This window comes from Ovis aries, chromosome 20 (genome assembly GCF_016772045.2).
Source record: "Ovis aries strain OAR_USU_Benz2616 breed Rambouillet chromosome 20, ARS-UI_Ramb_v3.0, whole genome shotgun sequence".
NCBI classification, from domain to species: Eukaryota; Metazoa; Chordata; class Mammalia; order Artiodactyla; family Bovidae; genus Ovis; species Ovis aries.
This window is the reverse complement of record NC_056073.1, coordinates 5717436-5739328: the sequence shown is the minus strand read 5'-3', so window position 1 is coordinate 5739328 and position 21893 is coordinate 5717436. Positions and strand designations below refer to the sequence as shown.

The 21893-nt window shown below is 42.1% G+C and overlaps 1 protein-coding gene across 1 annotated transcript in view; it reads left to right on the top strand.

Moving 5' to 3' along the window:
• The first annotated feature begins 3651 nt into the window (after positions 1–3651).
• FAM83B (family with sequence similarity 83 member B) overlaps positions 3652–21893 on the top strand; it is a 105211-nt gene continuing 86969 nt past the window's right edge. The window contains exon 1 of the mRNA XM_027958449.3: positions 3652–3712. The gene's annotated coding sequence lies outside the window, so the exon portion shown is untranslated. The remainder of the gene's footprint in view (positions 3713–21893) is intronic.

The following is a 21893-nucleotide window of genomic DNA, read 5'->3' as shown; positions in this document are numbered from 1 at the left end:
TTGCCCAACACTGATAGGAATTTTCCTTCTTAATTTTCCCCAAAGTACTGGGGGAGAATGTTATGGATAAGCACAACTAGCTTTTTATTGTCAGATGTGACATTCTTTCTGTATCAATGGCTTTATCTGCCTGGAAGGCATTGCCTTGAAGTGCACTAAAATGTTTATTTTAAAGCTCTTGAAAGGACCAGAAGTTTAGTGCTCCTTTGTTCTATAAATAGTGTCTGAAATATAGTAATTCATTGAAATTGCTTCTTATCACTTTTCTAAGACATTTTGAAGGGACACAGCTTTGTTAAAAGCAAAATAAACAGAAAAAATAGTCACTGAGAATATAAATTTTCTTATTTTCCAATAAACTTTAGTTGTTTTTTTCTCTTCTGTGATTTCTCTCTCTTATTTTTCTGCATGCTACTGTGCATCTATATATTACTCTGTTATTCTATTTCATTATAGTTTGTCTTCTCAATTAAATTGTAGGTACTTTGAGGGTCAGAAAACATAGCTCATACTGTTTTGAAATGCCTTGTGTATGTGAACTCAATCTGGGTGATAGATCAAGCTCTGTTGAATGAAATTTGACTGTGCCACTATTTTGTCCTTGGACCTCAGCCTAAATTTGGGGGAATGGGGTAAAGATGAACTCGCTGTTTGAACAATAAATATTGTCTTTGGAGCTTCTTAGTCATAAATACCATCTTCTCACTCATCTTGTTTGTCATTTTTAAAGTATAAAATTATTTGTAAAATCCTACTTTTAGTTCCTGGTTTCCATCTATGCTACTGTTTTAAAAAAATAAAGGTTAGAACATACTAAGCAGAGTTTTCACAGGAAAGACTAAGGTTTGTGTGTTTTTCCCACACTGTCTGGATCTTGTTCCTTGCCACTGTTCTTTCTAGCCTCTGCTATTTCCTTTTCACAGTGTCTATAGATTTAGAGAGGTCCCCATTATCTCAGAAATAAATTTCACATGACCCTGTTCCTGAAAAGTAGGAAGACTACTTTTCACATACATGGCTAGTTTATTTCTTTTCTTTTCCCCACTGACAACTTGTAGCTGCTCTGGTTATTTCTTATTTCATTCCTTTAAACTTCCACACCCGCTCTTGACCCCGCATGATACTGATTTTCAGTCTCACTGGTTGTCAAACTGGTCTCCTTTCTGTTGTCACTGCTGCCACCCTTTTTAGACCACAGCTGGCCCAACTGCTCTTTCTTACACTCTAGAATTTATCTAGATGGGAAACAACTATGAGATCAGTCATTATTTCACCTTCAATAGATACTAGGTCTGTACTTTGCAGCTTTACAATCAGGAATCTTCACAATCCGAGCCCAAGTGTAACAATAGTGGCCACTTATGATCACACATCCGTGCCCGGATAAGAGTTTTACAAGTACTATTCCTAATTCATAATTCTTACAACAATTCTAGGCAGTAAATAACTATGATCGCATTCTGCAGGTGAGGAAACATCTGTAAACTTTATTCCTAAACTTACCTTCCAGCGCAGTCCTGCCACAAGCATGGCCGAGTGTGGCCACTTCTCTGCAGGGCCCCAGAACTCACTTTCACTTTCTTGCCTCTAACCTTTCCTCTGTGATCTCAGCATCTAGTTGTACGTCAGTTTCCATCTTCTGTCAAGTTTGCTTATCAGTCAGGACTCAGTTCAAATTCCAACATTTCTGTGAAATTCTTCTTGCATTCCCCAATGATCTAAGCAGTTATTATTTCTTCCTCTTGCCCAAAAAGCACCCAGAGCTTTCCATTTAAAGTTCCTCTCACTGGCTCATGCTAGTTCTGTTTGCTGTACTTGTGTCCCGTCTCCTCATCTAGCTTGCAGGCTCCTTAAGGTGTCATGTCAATTTGATACAGTCTCTCAACCCATTAAAGATGGAAAGCCCTTAGTATAGGGCCTTTAAGAGATTCTCCTTCTCTACTTATAGTTCCCTCTCTTTTATTGTTTTGAATAATTAAAATCTTAGTAGATATCCTTTGCAATTTCACTTGTTTATGTATGAATGCATATCTTAATACAATTCAATTTCCCATGGGCCTTTTTAATTTGTTTAGTCTAAATACTCTTGTTTTAAAAATAAGATAAGCATATATTTATTAACATAGTTTCAGGTGCTTATATTTGAGAAGGAAACGGCAACCCATTCCAGTATTCTTGTCTGGAGAATCCCATGGACAGAGGAGCCTAGCAAGCTACACTCCATGGGGTCTCAAGAGTCAGACATAACTTAGGGACTAAACCAGCTGCTCACAGTAAATGAAAATCCACACGGAGAACATGGATTGAGTCAGAAGATTGCATGTGAAAAATGAAGAGCAGAATTGCAAAAATATTAAAAGGTGAAACATGGGAGTTGGCAGAAGGAGAAGAAAGGAGTTAAATGTGTAAAAGAAGAATATTCTCCACTTGCTGTTAAAGAAGAGAGACTACAGATCACAAATAGCACAACCTGGAAGCTTAGCTTTGCCATGTGGTGGGACTTACTGTTAGTTTCCACCTTTGTCCTTTGCTTTGTTTCAACATCTAGAAAATGTAAATTTCATTCTCCTGCATCTACTCATCATTCAGGAGGACCTAACTCAAATCTCAACAATTTAGCATTTTCCCCAGGTTATTTATTCCGGGCAAAATAACCATAAAAATCATATAAAAAGTCAATGCCAACTTATGATAATTGACACATCACGCCAGAAGTTCAAAATATGCCTATTTTTTTTTCCTAAAGATTCATTTTTCTCCCTACTAGGATGCATTTTTAACATTTATGGCAAATGGCTAGATCTTGAAGACAAAGCGATGATACACTTATTAGAAACACTCGAAACAGATTTACTGAGATGTAGACGAGAAAATATAAAATTCGTTTTATTAATTGCTGCAACTATATTCAAACCAAATGAGAGTTGTCTCTTGGTCCACAACATTGCTCCATGGCACCCCACCGCGTGACCTGCTTTTCGCTCAGGTCTTTCATTCCAAGTCAGTAGCAGGACAATTCAAAGACAGTCCCACATCTCTGAAATACTTAAAATTCTTCTCTCTTCCAAAAAGGTGACTTCACAAGCACTTTGTCTGACACCTTTCTACTGCCTGCTCTCCTCCAAGTCCGGACACACTCGGGCGGGCGGCGGGGTAGGGTCTGAAAGGCCAGCTCCTGATAGGAATTATCTCCGGGGAGCCGAGTCCGCCGGGTCCCCGGGGGTGGTCCCAGCCCGGCTCCCACCGCGCCGCCCCCGCCGCATTCCTGAGTCGGGAGCGCACCGGGGAGGGGGCCCGGCCGCCGCCCTGCGCGCCCAGCCCCGGCCAGGTGAGCGCCGCCGGCCTCCGGGGGTCTGCTCACCCGGGCCCAGATGCCGGGACCTCTAGAGGCTGGGTAGCCCCGAGGGCGGACGGAAAAAGAAGGGTTTTCTACTTTGCCGGCCGAGGGCTGGATGTCTGAGTTCGCACAGGTTCCGGGCCGCTGGCCAGCTGCGCGCGCTGCGGTGCGACCCGGCGCGGGGCCTGTTGCAACCCGTCCCCACCCCGCCCTCGCCGGCGCGGCACCTGGGCCCGGAGGCGCGGCCCGGGCGGGCCCGCGCTGCCCTCCGCCGCCCGACGCGCAGGTGACTCCCCGCCTCCTGCGCCCTCGGCCTCCTGGGACGCGAACCTTCGGCGCGGGCGCGGCTGTGCACGGCGCGGGGCGCTCCCGGCGGTGAGTGGGGTCCTGGCTCCCGACCCTCCCTGGAGGGTGCCGGGCGACGACGGGGCGGGGGCCGCCGGCACCCCCGGGCGGCCGGGAGGGGGGGGCGCGCGCGCCGGATCGGACCGTCGCGGGCGTGCAGAGTCGGGTCCTCGCCTTTCTCTGCTTTTCTTTCCTGGGCGCGCGGGTTAGGAAGTTTGCAAAGTTCCGTCTCTGGCGGGCCGCGTTCGGCCGCCCCAGGGACCCGCGCCGCCCGCAGTGGGCTTTGGATCCCGTTTCCTCGTTGCTCCGGGGTCCACGGCGCGGGGGTTCCCAGAGGGGCGCGTGTGCGGGAGCCGCGGCTGGACCGCCCGTGGGCGTACTTCAGATCCCGCGTGGGAAACCGAGCTCAAAAAGGAAAATCCAAGTTTGCCTGGACACCCTCTCCCGTTTGTGTGGGTCCCGCTTCTGCTCTCAGAAGGGTCCAGACTTGAGAAACGTTGAGTTTCCCGGCCCCTGGGTCTGTGACCTTGGCAAGCTCGCCGGGTCCTTTTGCTTCCTATCAGATTCTGAGAAGAGCTGCTGCGGGTGCTGGTGGCCTTCAGAGGAGAGGCGATTACTGCTGGCGAGTCGCAGGGAGACGTTAGGCCTGTTCTTTGCGTCCTGTTGGGAGAATTAGTACCTCCATGGGGGATGGGGGTGGTGAGGAGGCAGGTAACTTGCGTGTCAGTCGTTGGAATTACGGGTGAGACAATAGTGCTTTATGAGGGAAGAGGCTGGCGGTCGGGAGCACAGGTCTGCCTGGGGACTGTGCCCAGAGGGATGCGGCTCTAAAGTGGAGTTAAGGGCTTCCCTGGTGGCTCAGCTGGTAAAGAATCTGCCCGCAATGTCGGAGACCCTGGGTTCGATCCCTGGGTCAGGAAGATGCCCTGGAGAAGGGAAAGGTTACCCACTCCAGTCTTCTGGCCTGGACTGTATAGTCCACGAGGTTGCAAAGAGTCGGGCACGACTGAGCAACTTTCACTTCACTTCACTCCAACAGCCAAGGAGGCCAGAACAGTAGAAAAGAGCCATGCTGGTGGCCAGTAGTTGGGTAGAGGCTGGATGTCCCAGGGCTCCTTTCCGGATTCCCCTGGAGATTCTTCTGCCAGGTTACCTCTCCCCTGTCTCATCCCCAATACAGGCAGAGCCCCAGGGAAGTCCATGATTGATGCTGAATCAGACTTCACAAGAATTAGGATAGGGAACAGTGAGGAAAGAGAAAGCTGGTCTTTTTGGTCTTTCAGAATAACCAAAGAAGGGGGAGTGGTGTGAAACCAGATCGGGTAGGGGTGGGCTGGGTCCTTGGTTTTGTTTGATTTCTCCCTGTCTTCCTACTGTTCCCGGAGTGATAGCGGCCCCCGCACACCTTCCAGTCAAAATTGCGTCCCTCGGTTTTGCGTTTGCTGTGCACGTGGCATCCACACCTGTGCAGGATGCCGGCTGCACCCAGCAGAGCCTGCCTCAGGGGCGGGGTGGATCCTGCCTTTCGAGTTGGCGCATTCTAGACCCCAGATGCTCAGAATGTATTGTGGGAAGCATCACCCATTGAACAACTGCAGAAAGGGATTGCACGCAGGAAGACACACCACACCTCTTGCTGCTGACTCAGTGATGTGTTTTGTGATCACTCTTTGGAGGTTGTTGCTTTAACCATAACTGACTAAACTCTTTGGGATGGGTTAGTTAATTTATTATTCTTTCTATTATATCCCCTCCTGCTACCATACTCCTTACAGTTTGTGGTGGAGCTTTTCTTGATCGTGACTTAGTCACCCTGTAACAACTCACCTCCTGCTTCCTGTCCACTGGCATCACACAACTGTGAGTTTCCAGGCTGGGAAAGGAAGGATCCTTCGAGTTTGGAGAACCTTGTGGTGAAAATGTGATTCCAGTAAATCAGGCCTCTTCTATAATATAAATCTGGTGGGAGGAGACCTTTTGAAAAGGCCCACACTTGGCTTAATTTAACTAATTATTTGTAAACTTACAAGTTGTCCTTGTGTAGCTAGTTAGGTAAGTTCATGTCTCTCCCCCTGTAACTTGCCAAATGTAAGTGTTCCAGGGATGTTTCACAATTTCACAGAGTCTGCAAAACACAGTGTTTTAAATATACTTTTGACTGTTTAATTATTTCTAACTTGGAAGTGAGAGGTATTTTAGGACTTTGTTGGTGAATTTATTGAAGATCAGAATGCACCCCCCGCCCCCCGCCTGCCACTGCCACCTCCATGGAAACACAATTCTAAATGATGGATTTTAAGGATACCATGGGTTAAATTTTATACAGATAACACCTATGCTTCATCAAGAATTAAATCCACCAACATTTCTCTGAGCAAACATGCCGGAGCCTTCAGGTGACTCTTCCTTCCTACCAGCCTGCAAAGTAGAGCCGGGCTCCAAAGGGGATATGCGTCTGCCAGCTGGGAGATGAGTACTCTGAGTGGCTGACCCTGAAGGTGGGGAATGGTGGAAAGGGGATGCATGGAGTGAATTTGAATGGGAGCCAGTTAACTTCCATTAGGAAAGGAGGGTTTTTGAGGAGTTGAGAGGCTAGCGTATGTAAGAGGTTAGGGACAGGGGTTGAGGGAGGCAAAAGATGTTTTGGGCAGCTGGATGCTGTGAGGAAAATGCACCTGGGCCGGAGAGATGATCCAAAGATAGGGGATATTCACCTGCTGGACACATCTACTTTGGGACTTGTTTGAGTCACATGATCGTGGCTAATACAAGGAACCTTTTCCTCGGGGGACATCTAATTACTACCCAGTTTGTGTTTTATTTTTCACAGTGTCCTTAAGAGTGAGGCCAGATGTCCCCTAGAGGCACAGGCCATTCATCTTCTGAGCTATGTGTCAAATAATTTGTAGGCTGAGCCCATCCTTGGTGTAGGTACGGTGGTAGTGGGCAGTCTCTCAAGGACTGGCGTAGGGTCTGGTGTAACCTTCATGTTTCTGGCAGCAGCCTATATTTAAATTTTTTTTTCTTTTTTTTTTTTTTACTTTTTTTTATTAAAAAAAATTTTTTTTTAAAATTTTTACTTTATTTTACTTTACAATACTATATTGGTTTTGCCATACATTGACATAACTCCTTCTTTGGCTGCTGTGGGCCTCAGTTGTAGTACACAGGATCTTTGTTGCATCATGTGGGATCCTTTGTTGACGAGTACAGACTCTCTAGGTGTGGGGCTCACTAACTGCGACGCGAGGGCTTAGTTACTCCGTGGCATGTGCGATCTTAGTCCTCTGACCCGGGATCAAACTCGCGTCCCTACATAACAAGGTGGATTCTTAACCGCTGGGCCACCAGGGAAGTCTGAGCAGCATGTTTTAAAGAATCTAACACAAAAGTTCTGCACTCATGATGTGTAAAGGTTATAATTCTGTGCTTCTGTGCCCCTGTTGTTCATTTTCTAAGTTGTGTTCGATTCTTTATGACCCCATAGACCGCGTAGCACACCTGTCCTCCACTATGTCCTAGAGTTTGCTCAAATTCATGTCCATTGAGTCAGTGATGCCATCCAACCATCTCATCTTTTGCCACCCCCTTCTCCTTTTGCCTTCAGACTTTCCAAGCATCAGGGTCTTTTCCAGTGAGTCAGCTCTTTGCATAAAGTGGCCAAAGAATTGGAACTTCAGCTTTAGCATCCATCCTGCCAATGGATCTTCAGGGTTGAGCTCCTTTAGAATTGACTGGTTTGATCACCTTGCAGTTCAAGGGACTCTCGAGAGTCTTCTTCAACATCACAGTTCAAAAGTATCAATTCTTTGGTGCTCAGCCTTCTTTATGGTCCAACTCTCACATCCATACACGACTATTGGAAAACCATAGCTCTGACTACATGGACCTTTGAAGGCAAAGTGATGTTTCTGCTTTTTAATTTGCTGTCTAGGTTGGTCATAGTTTTTCTTCCAGGGAGCAAGCGTCTTTTAATTTCATGACTGCAGTCACCATCTGCAGTGATTTTGGAGTCTAAGAAAAGAAAATCTGCCACTGTTTCCATATTTCCCATTCTCTTTGCCATAAAGGGATGGGGCTGGATGTCATGATCTTAGTTTCTTGAATGTTGAGTTTCAAGCCATCTGTTTCACTCTCCTCTTTCACCCTCATCTGGAGGCTCTTTAGTTCCTGTTCGGACTTGTGCCCTATCGATTCATTAAACATACATATATTGGCTATGATGCCCTCACCAATGTGTTCTGCTCTGGGAATATGGGGTTAACATTGTTCTTGGCTCTCAGGAAGTTCATTGTTATGAACCTAATAATAAGTACAAACAGATATTAATGGATCAGGTTCCTTTACTTAGTATTCCCTTCATGCTCTCTGAAGATCCCAGCAGATACTGTATATGTTCACTAATAATTTGTGAACTTGGACATTATCAGACCTGAGTTAGTGGTGATTTTGGCCAGAGTATTTAAATTCTCTTGGCCTCTCAAGTTTTTCAGTGATGTCATGAAGGGCTTGAATAGTTGATCACTGGTGTGTGTCATTCTGCTCTGAAATTCTCTGTGATCTCTATTTGAGGGTTCAATAAAATAACGTTAGCTAAGGTCTCCCCAGAGTGTGACTGGAACCTCATTATTTCCACTTCTGTTATCCAGCTTTCATTTCAGAGAGTTTTAGATCTCTGTTTATTATTACATTGCTTCTCAGATTGTATAAGCATTACTCACTTGGGGAAGAAAAGGCAGTTTTCAGGGCACTAAGACGCGGCATTTTCCACCTCAATAGCCGTGATAGAATTGCTCATCGTAGGGCGTCTGACTGTCGTCTGTATATATGCACAGCGGTGATGGCTTCACTATAAACAGCGAGCTCCTCTAAATGCTCAGTCTCACCTGACTCATTCAACAGCTGTTTCCTGATTTTTGTTTTTAATCGACATTTTTCTCAAATAAATGTAACTTCTGAAGTGTTTGAGAAGAGTAAAATAAAGTTAAGGTGTTTTTTAAAGTAAGGAACTGTTGACAGCATTCCCCAAAGATGCCCATTTTAATTTTTAATTTTTCTTTCAATCTCAGCCCTCCCTTGCTCTCTAGTCTCCTACTGCCCTTTAACGTTTCTGTCCTCTCTTAGCATTTCTGACCCCTCTCTGCCCCTTACTGCTCCTCCTTGCCCCTGTCTTTCTTTGCCTCGGCCTTCTCTTTCTTTCTTTGTGCCTCTCTCTTTCCTTCCTCTTCCCTTCTTTCGTCACCTCACCTTTCACCTTTTCTCTGCCCTGCACGCCCAATCCCTGCTTCTGTTTGTTTGTTAGTATTCCCTTCATGCTCTCTGAAGATCCCAGCAGATAACTGTATATGTTCACTAACAATTTGTGACCTTGGACATTATCAGACCTGAGTTAGTGGTGATTTTGGCCAGAGGATTTAAATTCTCTTGGCCTCTCAAGTTTTCTAGTGATGTCATGAAGGGCTTGAATAGTTGATCACTGGTGTGTGTCATTCTGCTCTGAAATTCTCTGTGATCGCTTTTATTTGAGGGTTCAATAACATAATGGCTTTTGTTCACCTGTTTAAAATCTTTCTTCGTTTCCATCTGTCATCTTTCTCCATCATTTCAAGTCTCTACTCGTCCACATTATATGTTTCTAAAACTCTGTAAAATAAAATTATATTAAAAATATAAATTCTAAGGGGAATTTTATTCTCTAGCAGCCAAAATATGTTATAAATAAAATTTCCATTTATACTTTAATATTAAATACAGTGTTTAACAATACATTTATAGCATTTTTATGCATTTAGAAATTTTGTCCTTTTCCTTCCCAGTGGAATACATGTACAATGACCATCTTAAAACTAAAGATTTGCCTCATTTGGCAGACCTAATAACTCCATCTTTGGCTTGATTGCATTCCGCCTACTAGATAAGCATTTTGCCACTACCATGGAGACTTTCATTTTCCTGTTTTTCATAAACTTATAAAATGAGTTCAAGTTGGAATAAAATATTCAAATAGAGTGCAAATAAGACAATAAAAAGAAGGTGATGATGCTATTGAAACGGCATATTGGCGTGCTGACAGCCTTACTGGGAAGGAAATTGAAATATTAATGGATGGATTAAAGACTGGATTTGTCACAGAAGAGTTACTTTGAGTGTTGGTGTCTAATGCAGAGAAGTTCACAGGGCAAAAGAACTAAGGAGGGAACCACTTATACATGTAATTGAATCTTTCTTTTAAAAAAAATCTCATCAGGAAAATGATACAAAAGAAAATTAAAAGTGTGCCCTATGTCTACAATTTCCATGTCTGTTAATGCCAGGCAAAAAGCATCAGCCTCTAGATATCGAAAGTGACACAAACATTGCTTTGTTACAAAAGCATTTGTCTGTGTAGCTGGCCACTTCTTGTACACTCATATCTAAAGGTATTCCTGAAAAATCAGTCGCATCTGGTCCATCCTCAAAGGCCTAATTCAGAGCCTATTATTAAGACAGTGTCTTCACACTATTTTACCTACTGTGTTGTGTTTATAGAATAGATTTACTCCCATCTAGCAGGTTACATCTTGTACATAGTAGAGTTAGGATAAGAAACCTAAATGGAAAAGAGCATAAACTCTCTTCAAAACCATTGGATCCTGAATACTATTCCTCAGAAATTTGGCACAAGAACCCTTGACCATCCTGAGTAAGATATCACATGTGGAATACGTGACTTGATAAAATCATTAATGAATCAAGTTAAAGAAACAAATTGTTATCTTTGATTTTAATATCATTGCATAATAATAACATTATTTGAGGGAGACCCAAACAGTTTATTTTGTTGACATTTCACATGAATGACTTTTAATGTTTTTGATTATGGTAAAAAGTCACATAATATAAAGCACACTGCTTTAACCGTATTTAGCTGTACAGTTCAGTGGCACTAAGTATACTCATATTGTTGTATGCAGCTCTCACCATCATCCATGTCATGAATTTTTCACCTTTCTAAACTGAGACTCTGTCCCCATTAAACACTAACTGCCCATTCCCCATCCCCCTTCCTCCCCCCATTCCTCATCTCCTGACATCTACTGGTGTACTTTCTGACTCTATGAATTTGACTGTTCTAGTTATCTGGTTTATAACTGGAGTCAAACAGTATTTGTCAGCATCTAATGAATATTGGAATGCATTTTTCAGGTTAACTGAACATATGTCCTGCAAATATATTGTACCTTCTTTTTTCCCCATCTCTGTGCTATACATGCTACTCATTGGTTATCTATTTTATTTATAGCAGTGTGTTTATGTCAATTTCCAATCTCCCGATTTATCCAATCCTCCTTTTCCCCCACTTTGTGTCATCCTATTCCTGGCTAAAACCATAATTCCAAAAGATACATGCACCTCAGTGTTCCTTGCAGCACTGTTTACAATAGCCAGGACATGGGAACAGTGTAGATGTCCATAGACAGAGGAATGGATAAAGATGATGTGGTACATTTATGCAATGGAATATGACTCAGCCAAAAAAGGAGCAAATCATGCCCTTTGCAGAGACGTGAATTACTTTCTTGGTTTGTATAAAGGATGGTTGCAACTGAGGCTTGCCTGGTGGCTGAGATAGTAAAGAATCTGTCTGTAATGCAGGAGACCTGGGTTCGATCCCTGGGTCAGGAAGATCCCCTGGAGAAGAGAATGGCTACCCACTCCAGTCTTCTTGCCTGGAGAATCCATGGGCAGAGGAGCCTGGCCGGCTATAGTCCATGGTGTTGCAGAGTTGGACACAACTGAGCGACTAGCATACACACACACACACACACACCCACACACACACACACACACACACACACAGCCCTGAAGCAAACAGAAGATAGGTTTTGATAATGTAACCGATGATAACACACCTTCAGAACGGTGCTAAGTTCCTTCCACTTAGAAGTGTACATTGCTGTAGGTATTGCCTTTTGTTACACCCTCCTACACTTATGGAGAGAGGTTACGGGGAACAGAGGTTACTGTTCCTGTGGAATCCTTAAGACCTAGGGTCTATTATACATTCCAGCAGCATTTTACACATTTAAGAAATGTATTTATTTAGACCTCATTGATTGATTTCTTTGTGTGCATGTGTTTTATAAACAAGCGAAAGGAGCCAGCGAAGAAACTTATTGAAAAAATAATAAAAGGGCTGATTTAGCACGGGCTCTTTTTCCAGTCACATTTTTTGGCAGTGATTTCTGGGAGGAAATAAAAGAGGAATACTCTTCTGTGATATCTAGGAAGGCTTAATTGAAAGTGACTCCCGAAGGAAAAGACAAATAAAAGACTGCTAGATGTTGGTATTGTTTGAGATGTTCTGATTTTTTTTTATGGCTCTTTATACAAATTGAAACTAATATTTTTCTGAGCTAGATATATTATTACCATTTTTTAGTGTTTTAATGAAATAAGTATGTGTCAGTTTGTATAGTATCCACATCATCTTCACATGGTTTTAAATGTTTACTTTCTAACAGTCCAAGATTATTTTTTTGCTGCTAAATATTTATAACACCTTCAATTTCAATGGCTGTTCCCAACATACCTTCACAAAATACATTTTCTCAAGGCATTGTATTTAGAAGTTTCCATTGGTTAGTACACTGTTTTTACTGATGTGTTTGGAAAGCCCCTTATAGTTCACGTTGGGGCACAAGATTATTATGTTTTCCTACAGCACCTGTTCTTCTGCAAATGTCAATGTGAACCATGATTGACCTTTTATTACCTTAAATAGACTCAAAGGTGGGCCAGGAATGCATTTAACACATGTTCAACCTTCCTCTCCAGGTGGCCCTTGCTGCTTGCAGTGCCCTGGGCTAAATATATCAAGTCTTTGTTATAAATTCTGCTAAAGTTCAGAAACTGAGGTTGAAAGATCCTGAACCCCACTTCCTGTGGGATCAGGGAACTGTAGATGGGTGTTGTGAAGTGAGAGGAAAGGCAAGGCAAAGAGATGAGCAGATGGATGGGTGGATAGATGGATGGATGGGTGGATGGATGGATGGATGGGTGGATGGGTGGATGGATGGATGGAGGCACAGAGATGGATCCTTAGATATTTCTCCTTTGTGATTTCACAGAGAGAATAAAACACGAGAGGAGAACATGAGACGTGAGGCCTATCCAAAACAGTGGGGATATGTACTAACCAGTATGGTATGGGCACTGGTAAATTAGAATACTGTGTGTTGGCCTTGGAGGGGTTTCCATTCTAGTGAGGGGGATACAGGCCGTGACATGTAAATAAATGCCTTGGCTATTTTACAGCATGGTAAGTGATATAGGTTAAATAAAACCAGGTAAGAGAATTAAGCATGGCAGGCAGGGACAGGGTGGGTTTTTTTTGTTTGTTTGTTTCTGTTTTTATCAGCAGTCTGGAAGACTTCTGTAAAGTGGTGACATAAAGGAGTGAAAAGAAGGGGTGTTCCAGGTAGATGAACAACTAGTGTGAAGATCCTAAGATGGGAATGAACTCATAATGTTAAAGGTAAAGAAAGAAAGTTACCCAGGGAAGATGTCGGAACCGATTGACTATATGGATCTGGAGCCTAAGGGAGCAGTCAGGTCTGGGATTCACCTGTCACCTGTGGACACAGGGTGTGTCTAACCTGTAAGGTTCCTGGGAGAGTGTTGACAGAGACGGTTGAGGACGGAGATGAGTATAGTTCTCAAGTTCAAGCCAAGAAATGGAAAAATGGGCCTTGATGACATTTGAAGGTAATTTTCAGCTGCTGTCCTGGAACCCAGCATGGAGGATATCTCAGCTGTGTTTTTTCTATATTGTTGGCTCTAACAACTGTCACTATAAAAATCACTCCCCCTAACACTCTAGCAGTTCTCAAGATACAAGGAGATCCTGGTCCTATTGCAAGTTTTGCCTGCCTTTAGAACAGAGAGATTTACATACTTCTTGAAACCATAATCTGGGTTTGTATCAGGGTAACTTGTGGGATCAACTGAAGCTTCACTGTGCGGTGCTTTATCAAGTTGTCAAAAGAAATATAGACTTTGAAGCTTCTCACGGCTGCTCAGGAATATATGGTTTACTCCAGTTTCATGTTAATGATATGCCAAACATCTATAATCATAATTCATTTAAACACCCAATGAATCCTTTCTTCCTGCTGAAATAAATCTCTTTAATAATAGAACTGACATCAATGACACAGGGAAATGAGTCATGCTTTACAGCTAATTGGTATCACTATTTCTGTTGAAAAATGCAAGACTTAGAACTTTATTTTGTTAAGGTGAAGTGCAGAGAAGTCATTTCTCAGAATGACTTTAACGATTAAACGTTTTAAAATACAAATTTTAGGGAGAATCTCCAGTGACACAGTAACATCTCCATACTCCTGATAAAGTGCTCATTTGAAATTAATTTTTTTTTGATAGCATGGATTTATCTAAGAGCTTTTATAGTACTCATTGGATTTCTGATTATTCTCTTAAAGTGCTTTACAAAAGGGCAATAATTTGTATTACCGAAAAACTAAGCTCCACTTAGCAGAAACAAGTAGGTGCTTACACCTTTCAAGTTCTGCACACGCGTGTGTGAGTGCTTAGTCACTTCAGTCATGTCTGACTCTTTGTAACCCCATGGCCTGGAGCCAGGCTCCTCTGTCTATGGGAGTTGTTTCCACACCCTCCTACAGAGGATCTTCCTAACCCAGGGATCGAACTCACATTTCCTGGATCTCCTACACCATAGACAGATTCTTTACCACTAGGCACCTGGGAAGCCCGACGCACCTAGGAAGCCCGACTTCAGTATTCCTGGGCTTCCCTTATGGCTCAACTGGTAAAAAGTCCACCTTCAGTGAGGGAGACCTGGGTTTCATCTCTGGGATGGGAAGATCCCCTGGAGAAGGGAAGGCTACCCACCCCAGTATCCTGGCCTGGACTGTATAGGCTCTGGGGTCGCAAAGTTTTGGACACGCCTGAGTGACTTTCACACTTCATGCACACACCTGAGAAGCCCAAACATTATGCAGAGGTTTTAGCATTTAAAAAATTATTCTTCAGTGTCTTGGGGCCTATCATACTTCTCATGCGTGCTAGGTCACTTCAGTCCTGTCTGACTCTTTGTGATCCCATGGATGGTAGCCCGCCAGGCTCCTCTGTCCATGGGATTCTCCAGACAAGAATACCAAGTGGGTTACAATTTTCTTCTCCAGGGGATCTTCCTGACCCAGGAATCAAACCCTTGTCTCTTTATGTCTCCTGCCTTGGCACTAACACCACTTCAATCAACTCTAATTCTGTTACTTTGAGTTTTTAAGGTAATATGTGGTTAATTGGTTATTGAACAGTCATGTCCATCCTGATCACTGATGAGTGTGCTAAACAGACACAGTCTCCTCCTTCGCAGGCTCCTAGCCTCAGGAAAGAGGTAGAGAACAAGGCCTTTACTTGATGCACCACGTAAGATGCTCGGTGCTGGCAGTGCTGTGGTTGCCCCTTGCCCTGGCCTTGGTCCTGACCCCCTGAGAGCTGGGGATGACGCTGCATCTGTCTCCCTGAGCTACTTACTTAAGACCTCATTAACCACATGTAGTTATTTTCATTTTGTTTCCTTTATGGCCCCTGTAACAATGTAGCTTTATTTTCTGCATGTTTTGTACCTGTTCATGTGTTGCTTTATAATAGTTATTAGACTGTTTTATATGCAGTGTTTTGAATTACCTATTACAGTCAACTTAGTACATGAATGTAAAAGAAGAGAATTTTCTAAAGTTAAAATTAACTGTGGGAATAATTGTTTTATCAACTTTCTTTTTCCCCAGTGGGAACAGCCTCTTCCCTAGTGTGAACAACATATATTCATTGGTAAAAGTGTGTTAGTTGCTCAGTTGTGTCCGACTTTTGGCGACCCAGTGGATTGTAGCCCACCAGGCTCCTTTGTTCATGGGATTCTCCAACAAGAATACTGGAGTGGATAGCCATATCCTTCTCTAGGATATCTTCCTGACCCAGGTATCAAACCCAGTCTCCTGCATTGCAGGCAGATTCTTTACCATCTGGGCCACCAGGGAATCCCATATATTCATTGTTAAAAAAGTGAAAGTCACTCAGTCATGTCCAATTCTGTGACCCCATGGACTATACAGTCCATGGAATTCTCCAGGCCAGAATACTGGAGTGGGTAGCCTTTCCCTTCTCCAAGGGATCTTCTCAACCCAGGGATCAAACCCACGTCTCCTGCATTGCAGGTGGATTCTTTACCAACTGAGCCACAAGGGAAGCCCAATTCATTACTAAATATTTGGCAAATATAAAAAGGTGTAAAGAGTTTTAAAGAAATCACCCATAACACCAGCACTCAAAGACAAGCACTCAAATTTTTTTTAATGGGTTTTACATTTTTTTTAAACTTTATTTTACTTTACAATACTGTACTGGTTTTGTCAGCAGTCTAATTTTTATGTGTGTGTTTCCTTTTGATTTTGGATGAATTTTCTTTAGTTATAATTTTGCTCTTGAGTAGTTCGGTAGCCTGCTTGTTGTCCATATGGCATCCCGGCCGAAGCGAGAGACACCTGACTGTCTTGGCTTTTTTGTTCTTTTGTTTTACATTTGAAAATGGGTGTGTTTAATGTTGTTTATTTAGCTTCAATAAAATGAAGCTGAATGGTGGAGGCTGACCCAGGAGAATCCAGGACAGGACTTAGTAGGCAGGTCTTTGTCACACCTAAGTGAAACATGCTTTCTTAACCACCTCCATGCTTCCAAGTAAAGTTCACGAGTTTGTGGGTATCTATTCCAAACTTTTTCAGCAGGCAATATAAATGTCATCTTAGAGTTTTAAAGCAAAAGGTGTGCCCCCAGAACCCAACTTGTGACATGTTATAAGGCTCTGTCCAAAAATGTGTCCTTTGCCTGAATACATACAGAAAGAGAGTACACAGGCAGAAAATAAGAAAAAATTGGAGACTTATTACTAAGTAAAATCCATCCTATATGACTGCCTCACCATTTGTAGCAGATAGATAGTAAGGCTTTTATAGAAACCCTTTGCCATCAGTACAGGAACATGAGGTTTGGAGTCACGAAATGACAGTAACCAAAAACAAGTATGTGGTAGAGCAGAAGTCGAATCCTAGGCTGTTTTTCGCACTCTGGGTCACTGAACCAACCTCTGATTTGTCGTTTGCCTTTGAAATCATTCTCCTTCCCTATTTCATGTAATTAAAGATTACCCTAGTATGTCTCTCTTTGTGTTCTCTTTGGATGAACAATTCCATTTTTCAAATATTCTTCATGACATAATCTTCCCCCTACCCTCCTCTATCCTGTGCCTATAGAACTAGTTTTTAATGTAAACTTAAACTTTAACATTTTTTGTATTGGGTTTTATCCTAATCAATTGATTTATTATCTTACTATGTAAGATCATTTTGAATATTGAGTCTGTCCTCTAACATATATGTTGTTCAGTTCTGTAAACTGTATCAACGTTTTTCTATTTATTGGTACAAATAATTGTCACACACATTGATCAGGACCAGGCTGAGATGGAGCGTTTTTCGCACAAGATGCAACGAATTAGGGTTACCTTGTTCCATTCTTTGGATCTTTTGGTGTACTAATATCAAAATAAAACACAATTTAGGAATAGGTCAGATATTGGTCCAAGAGTAATTTGCTTTAATTTCTCTTTCATTTTAAGTTATGCATAGAGTAATTCTCTGCAGTTTGACTGTTAAGTACATGTTTTCTCAGTAAAGTGTTTATTCTTTCTCCTACACATTTCTCTACAGGAATTACTCAATAAATCTTTCCAAATATAATAAATGACTATGTTTTATTGTCATGGTCTTTATGTTCTTACATTTGAACTATAGTTTAGACTGGGGATGCCAGTATATAGAAGAGCAGCCAATAAGAAACAAACCTTGGAATTATTTTGGTGTGCAAGTGATCGCCATGCTATTCCCCAGTTAAAAGAGATTAAGGAAACTGAGAAATGATTAGATAGTGAGCAAATGATATTTTCATCAGGATTTATAGAATGAGTTGCAGCTGCTTAGTTTTGTCCTTTTCATGAGTTTGATAAGATGGATGATTCTCTTGATGACCACGTATGGAGGCATTTGCACCCGCGCTAACTGCGTATGCCTCATGGGCATATCCGCTTGTGGGCAAGTCTGCACCCACACAGCGTGTGCCACAGGAGCTTGAATTCCTTGGCTTGCTCTGTGGAAGCCTGTGGCCTGCACTATTGGCCATTTTGTCCTAAGTGTTATTATGAAGTCAGCTTAGAATCTTAGTATGTTGGGTTGCCACAATTAGGTATTTGATTGCCCTTGGCAGATTATTATAGTGAATTTTAAATTTAGTAGTAGCTTCTTTAATGTTTTCATGGTCATCTTAAATTTCTTAAAATCAAAGTCAAGCATAATCTTGGCAGAGTTGGTGATGGACGGAGAAGCCTGGTGTGCTGCAGTCCACGGGGTTGCAAAGAGTTGGACATGACTGAGCGACTGAACTGAACTGAAAAATTTGAAGAAAGAAGAGTTGTTATTTTCAACTGTTGTCCACTGTAGATTACGATTTTGTCAGTCAAGGATGTTCTGAAACAAGCCTTTATAAAACATTTTCTCATCTTCTATAAGCAAACAGTTTGATGCACATCATAGAGTCAATGCCTGCTCTAAAAAGAGTGATTTGAAGTATCTTTTCCCTCAATATTTGAAAGACTATTAAATGTCCCTTAAAGAAATTTGCCTAACGTTGAAGTTATGTCAGAAAACTTGTTTTATAATAACACACTAAAAAAACAATTGAAATCATTTGTGAAGGGTAAATTTATTTTTTTAAGTTCCTTTGTTTGACATTTTAAAAATTTACAAATAAAAATAATCCTATGTGTGTTTATGTTAGCTTTCTAGGGCTGCTGTAACAAAACACCACAAATTTTGGCATATAACAATAGAGTTTATTCTCTCATAGTTCTAGAGGCTAATAGTCTGGTGTCCTTGGGACCCTGTTTTCTTGGAAGCTCTAGGGGATAATCTGTTCATGACTTTCTCTTACGTCTGGTGTTGGCAGTAATCCCTAGGATTCCAATCTCTGCCTCTTCAGTCACTTGGAGTTATCCCATGTATTTGTCTATGTCTTGTGTCTTGCAGAGAATACGCTGGTACTGAGGGTTAGGTCTTGAACATATTTTCTTGGAGGACTCAGTTGAATCCATGACAGCACTGTTGTTCAATTGCTCAGTCGTGTCTGAATCTCTGCTATCCCATGGACTGCAGCACACCAGGCTTCTGGTCCTTCACCATCTCCCGGAGCTTGCTCAAACTCATGCCCATTGAATCACTGATGCCATCCAACTATTCCATCCCCTTCTCCTCCCGCCTTCAATCTTTCCCAGCATCTGGGTCTTTTCTAATGAGGCAGCTCTTCACATCAGGTGGCCAAAGTATTGGAGTTTCAGCTTCAGCATCAGTCCTTCCAATGAATATTCAAGATTGATTTCCTTTAGGAATGACTGGTTTGATCTCCTTGCAGTCCAAGGGACTCTCAAGAGTCTTCCCCAACACCACCGCTCAAAAGCATCAATTCTTCATTGCTCAGCTTTCTTTATGGTCCAGCTCTCACATCCATACATGACTAATGGAAGAACCATAGGTTTGGCTATGTGGACCTCTGTCAGCAAAGTAATTTCTCTGCTTTTTAATACACTGTCTAGGTTTGTCATGATTTTTCTTCCAAGGAGCAAACGTCTCTTAATTTCATGGCTGCAGTTACCATCTGCAGTGATTTTGTAGCCCCCCAAAATAAAGTCTGTCACTGTTTCCATTGTTTCCCCATCTATTTGTTATGAAGTGATGGGACCAGGTGCCATGATCTTCATTTTTTGAATGTTGAGCTTTTGGCCAGCTTTTTCACGCTCCTCTTTCACCTTCATCAAGAGGCTCTTTAGTTCCTCTTTGCTGGTGTCATCTGCACTGGTTGAATAGAAACAGCCTAAGACTGAAGTTGGTAACAGGACATTGGGGACATTGGCAATGCTTATCTCTCTGGGATTCCTTTCAGCCAAAATCCTGATTTGGGGCCAGTCGCTTGCCCATGAGCTAATCATAACCTCAGACTGTCTGTTATTTAAGAACCTTATAATTTCTCCTTGGAGCATTTTTCCACCAACCTCTTATTTCAGAAGTCTTTCCAATGACCATTCTGTGATCAGAGACCGTAAGCAATGGAGACTAGGTTTAGCTGTTGGCTTAATACTACAGTTGACAAAACAGTGTTAACACTGCTGATGGGATGACAGAGATTCTGCCTTTTTTTGAATCCTAAAAGACTTTTGTGACCAAATGTTTTATATCTTTATACTGTAACATTATGTTAAAATGTAAAATAGGAATGCTAGTATACTTCACAGGCATTTGCCTCATTTATTTCTTAGAATGGCTTAATGTCATGAACATGTAGCTGAGCAGGACCTATGGGGCCTTCCTAGGACAGACCCCTCCCCATATCTTCTGCTTGAGCACCTCTCTGAAGTCCCCCCACTGTCACAGCATCTTGTATTTTCCCAAGATTTTCAGATGCTAAAAGCCACCACCAAGTGAAAGAAATTGATGACCAGGAGTATATAGCCCCAGACCTATTGGAGCCTGAGGACTGATAATGTTAACCCCTGTGACACCACGCTGGTACCTCACCATTAACCAGAGATTTGTGCATCAGATGATACATTCCTTGAAATGCTTCTGCCGCACCTGCCCTTAAAAATGCTCTGCTGAAGCATTTCAGGGAGTTCAGGGTTTTTGAGCAGGAACCACACATTGTCTGTTCAGAGCCCTGCAATATACCTTCCTCCAAACTCCGACGTTTCAGTTTGTTTGACCTCACTGTGGATCAGGAACACAAACTTGCATTCGGTGACAGGCACAGACTGAGGTTTGTGTGTGCAGGTCACTTGTCCGTGAACTTCACAACACAGTAAGTCCCCTACATACAAATGAGTTCCATTCCAAGAGTGCCATTTGCAAGTCCAATTTGTTCATAAGTCAAACAAAGTTACCCTAGGTACCCAGCTAACACAATCAGAGGGCAAGCTGCAGTTTCACCCACCCTGATGTTGCTGGAACACACATTGGCATCTTTGAAAGCTCATAACTTAAAAGTTCATATGTAGGGAATTGACTGTGATTTGGGAAGCAGGTTTTAAACCTAGTGGTGTGACCCTGAACACAAGCTCTCACCCTCCCAGTTATATGTTATTTTTATTTTGTTTTCTATTCAAGGCAGGTGAAATTGCTAGTAAGCACAATTTGTTTTAAGATAATTGTAGATTCGCATGAAGTTGAGGGAAATAATACAGAGAAATTGGTGGTTATCTTTCACGCAGTTTCCCTCCTTTCAGGCAGCAGTTGTATCTTGCAGAACTGTAAGTCTGTATCGTAGTCTTTGGGGTTTGGCCTTCTTAACTCAGCATACTTTCGTGAGGTTCATAGAGGTTGATCAGGCATCAGAAGTTAGTTCACTGTATAGCTGATGAATACTCCGAGATATGAGGGTACCACAGTTTGTATAATACTCAACTGCAAAAGATGTTTGAGTTGTTGCCAGCTTGGGGCTGTTATAAATAAGACTGCTGTAATCATTTGTGTACAAATCTTTGTGTGAAGGTAAGTTTCCATTTCTCAGATCAACCCTAGGAGTGAAGCTGTTGCCTTGTGTTAGTCATATATTTAGTTTTATAATTGAAATGTCCAAACTGTATTTTAGAGTGGCCCACGCATTGAAATCTATTCTTTTATACCTTGTTTATATATTTTGTATTTACAGATTTCATTTGTGGAATTTATACTTCCTACAGTGACCCTAAAGTTTGCTAGCAAATGCAGTATGTGGTGGTTTGGGGGTCTGGATTTGAATCCTGTGTTTTGCAAGTCTCTTTTTCTGGACTGAGTCGAATAATAGATGAGCCAAACAGTCTCCTCAGCTTTTATATCATGGAGAGATTTTATTTTTCTTTTCTCATTAACTCTATCCTGTGAAAAGAATATACATGAAATAGTATGTGAAAAGAATATACTTTCTAAGAGTTTTTAATGGTTGTTAATTAAATGATGCTAAATTTTTCTGTGTTTAAAGGCATACCCAATTCATTTTGTCCTCAAATATAACCCTTCGAATATTTAACATATGAACTCTTAAAGTGCTG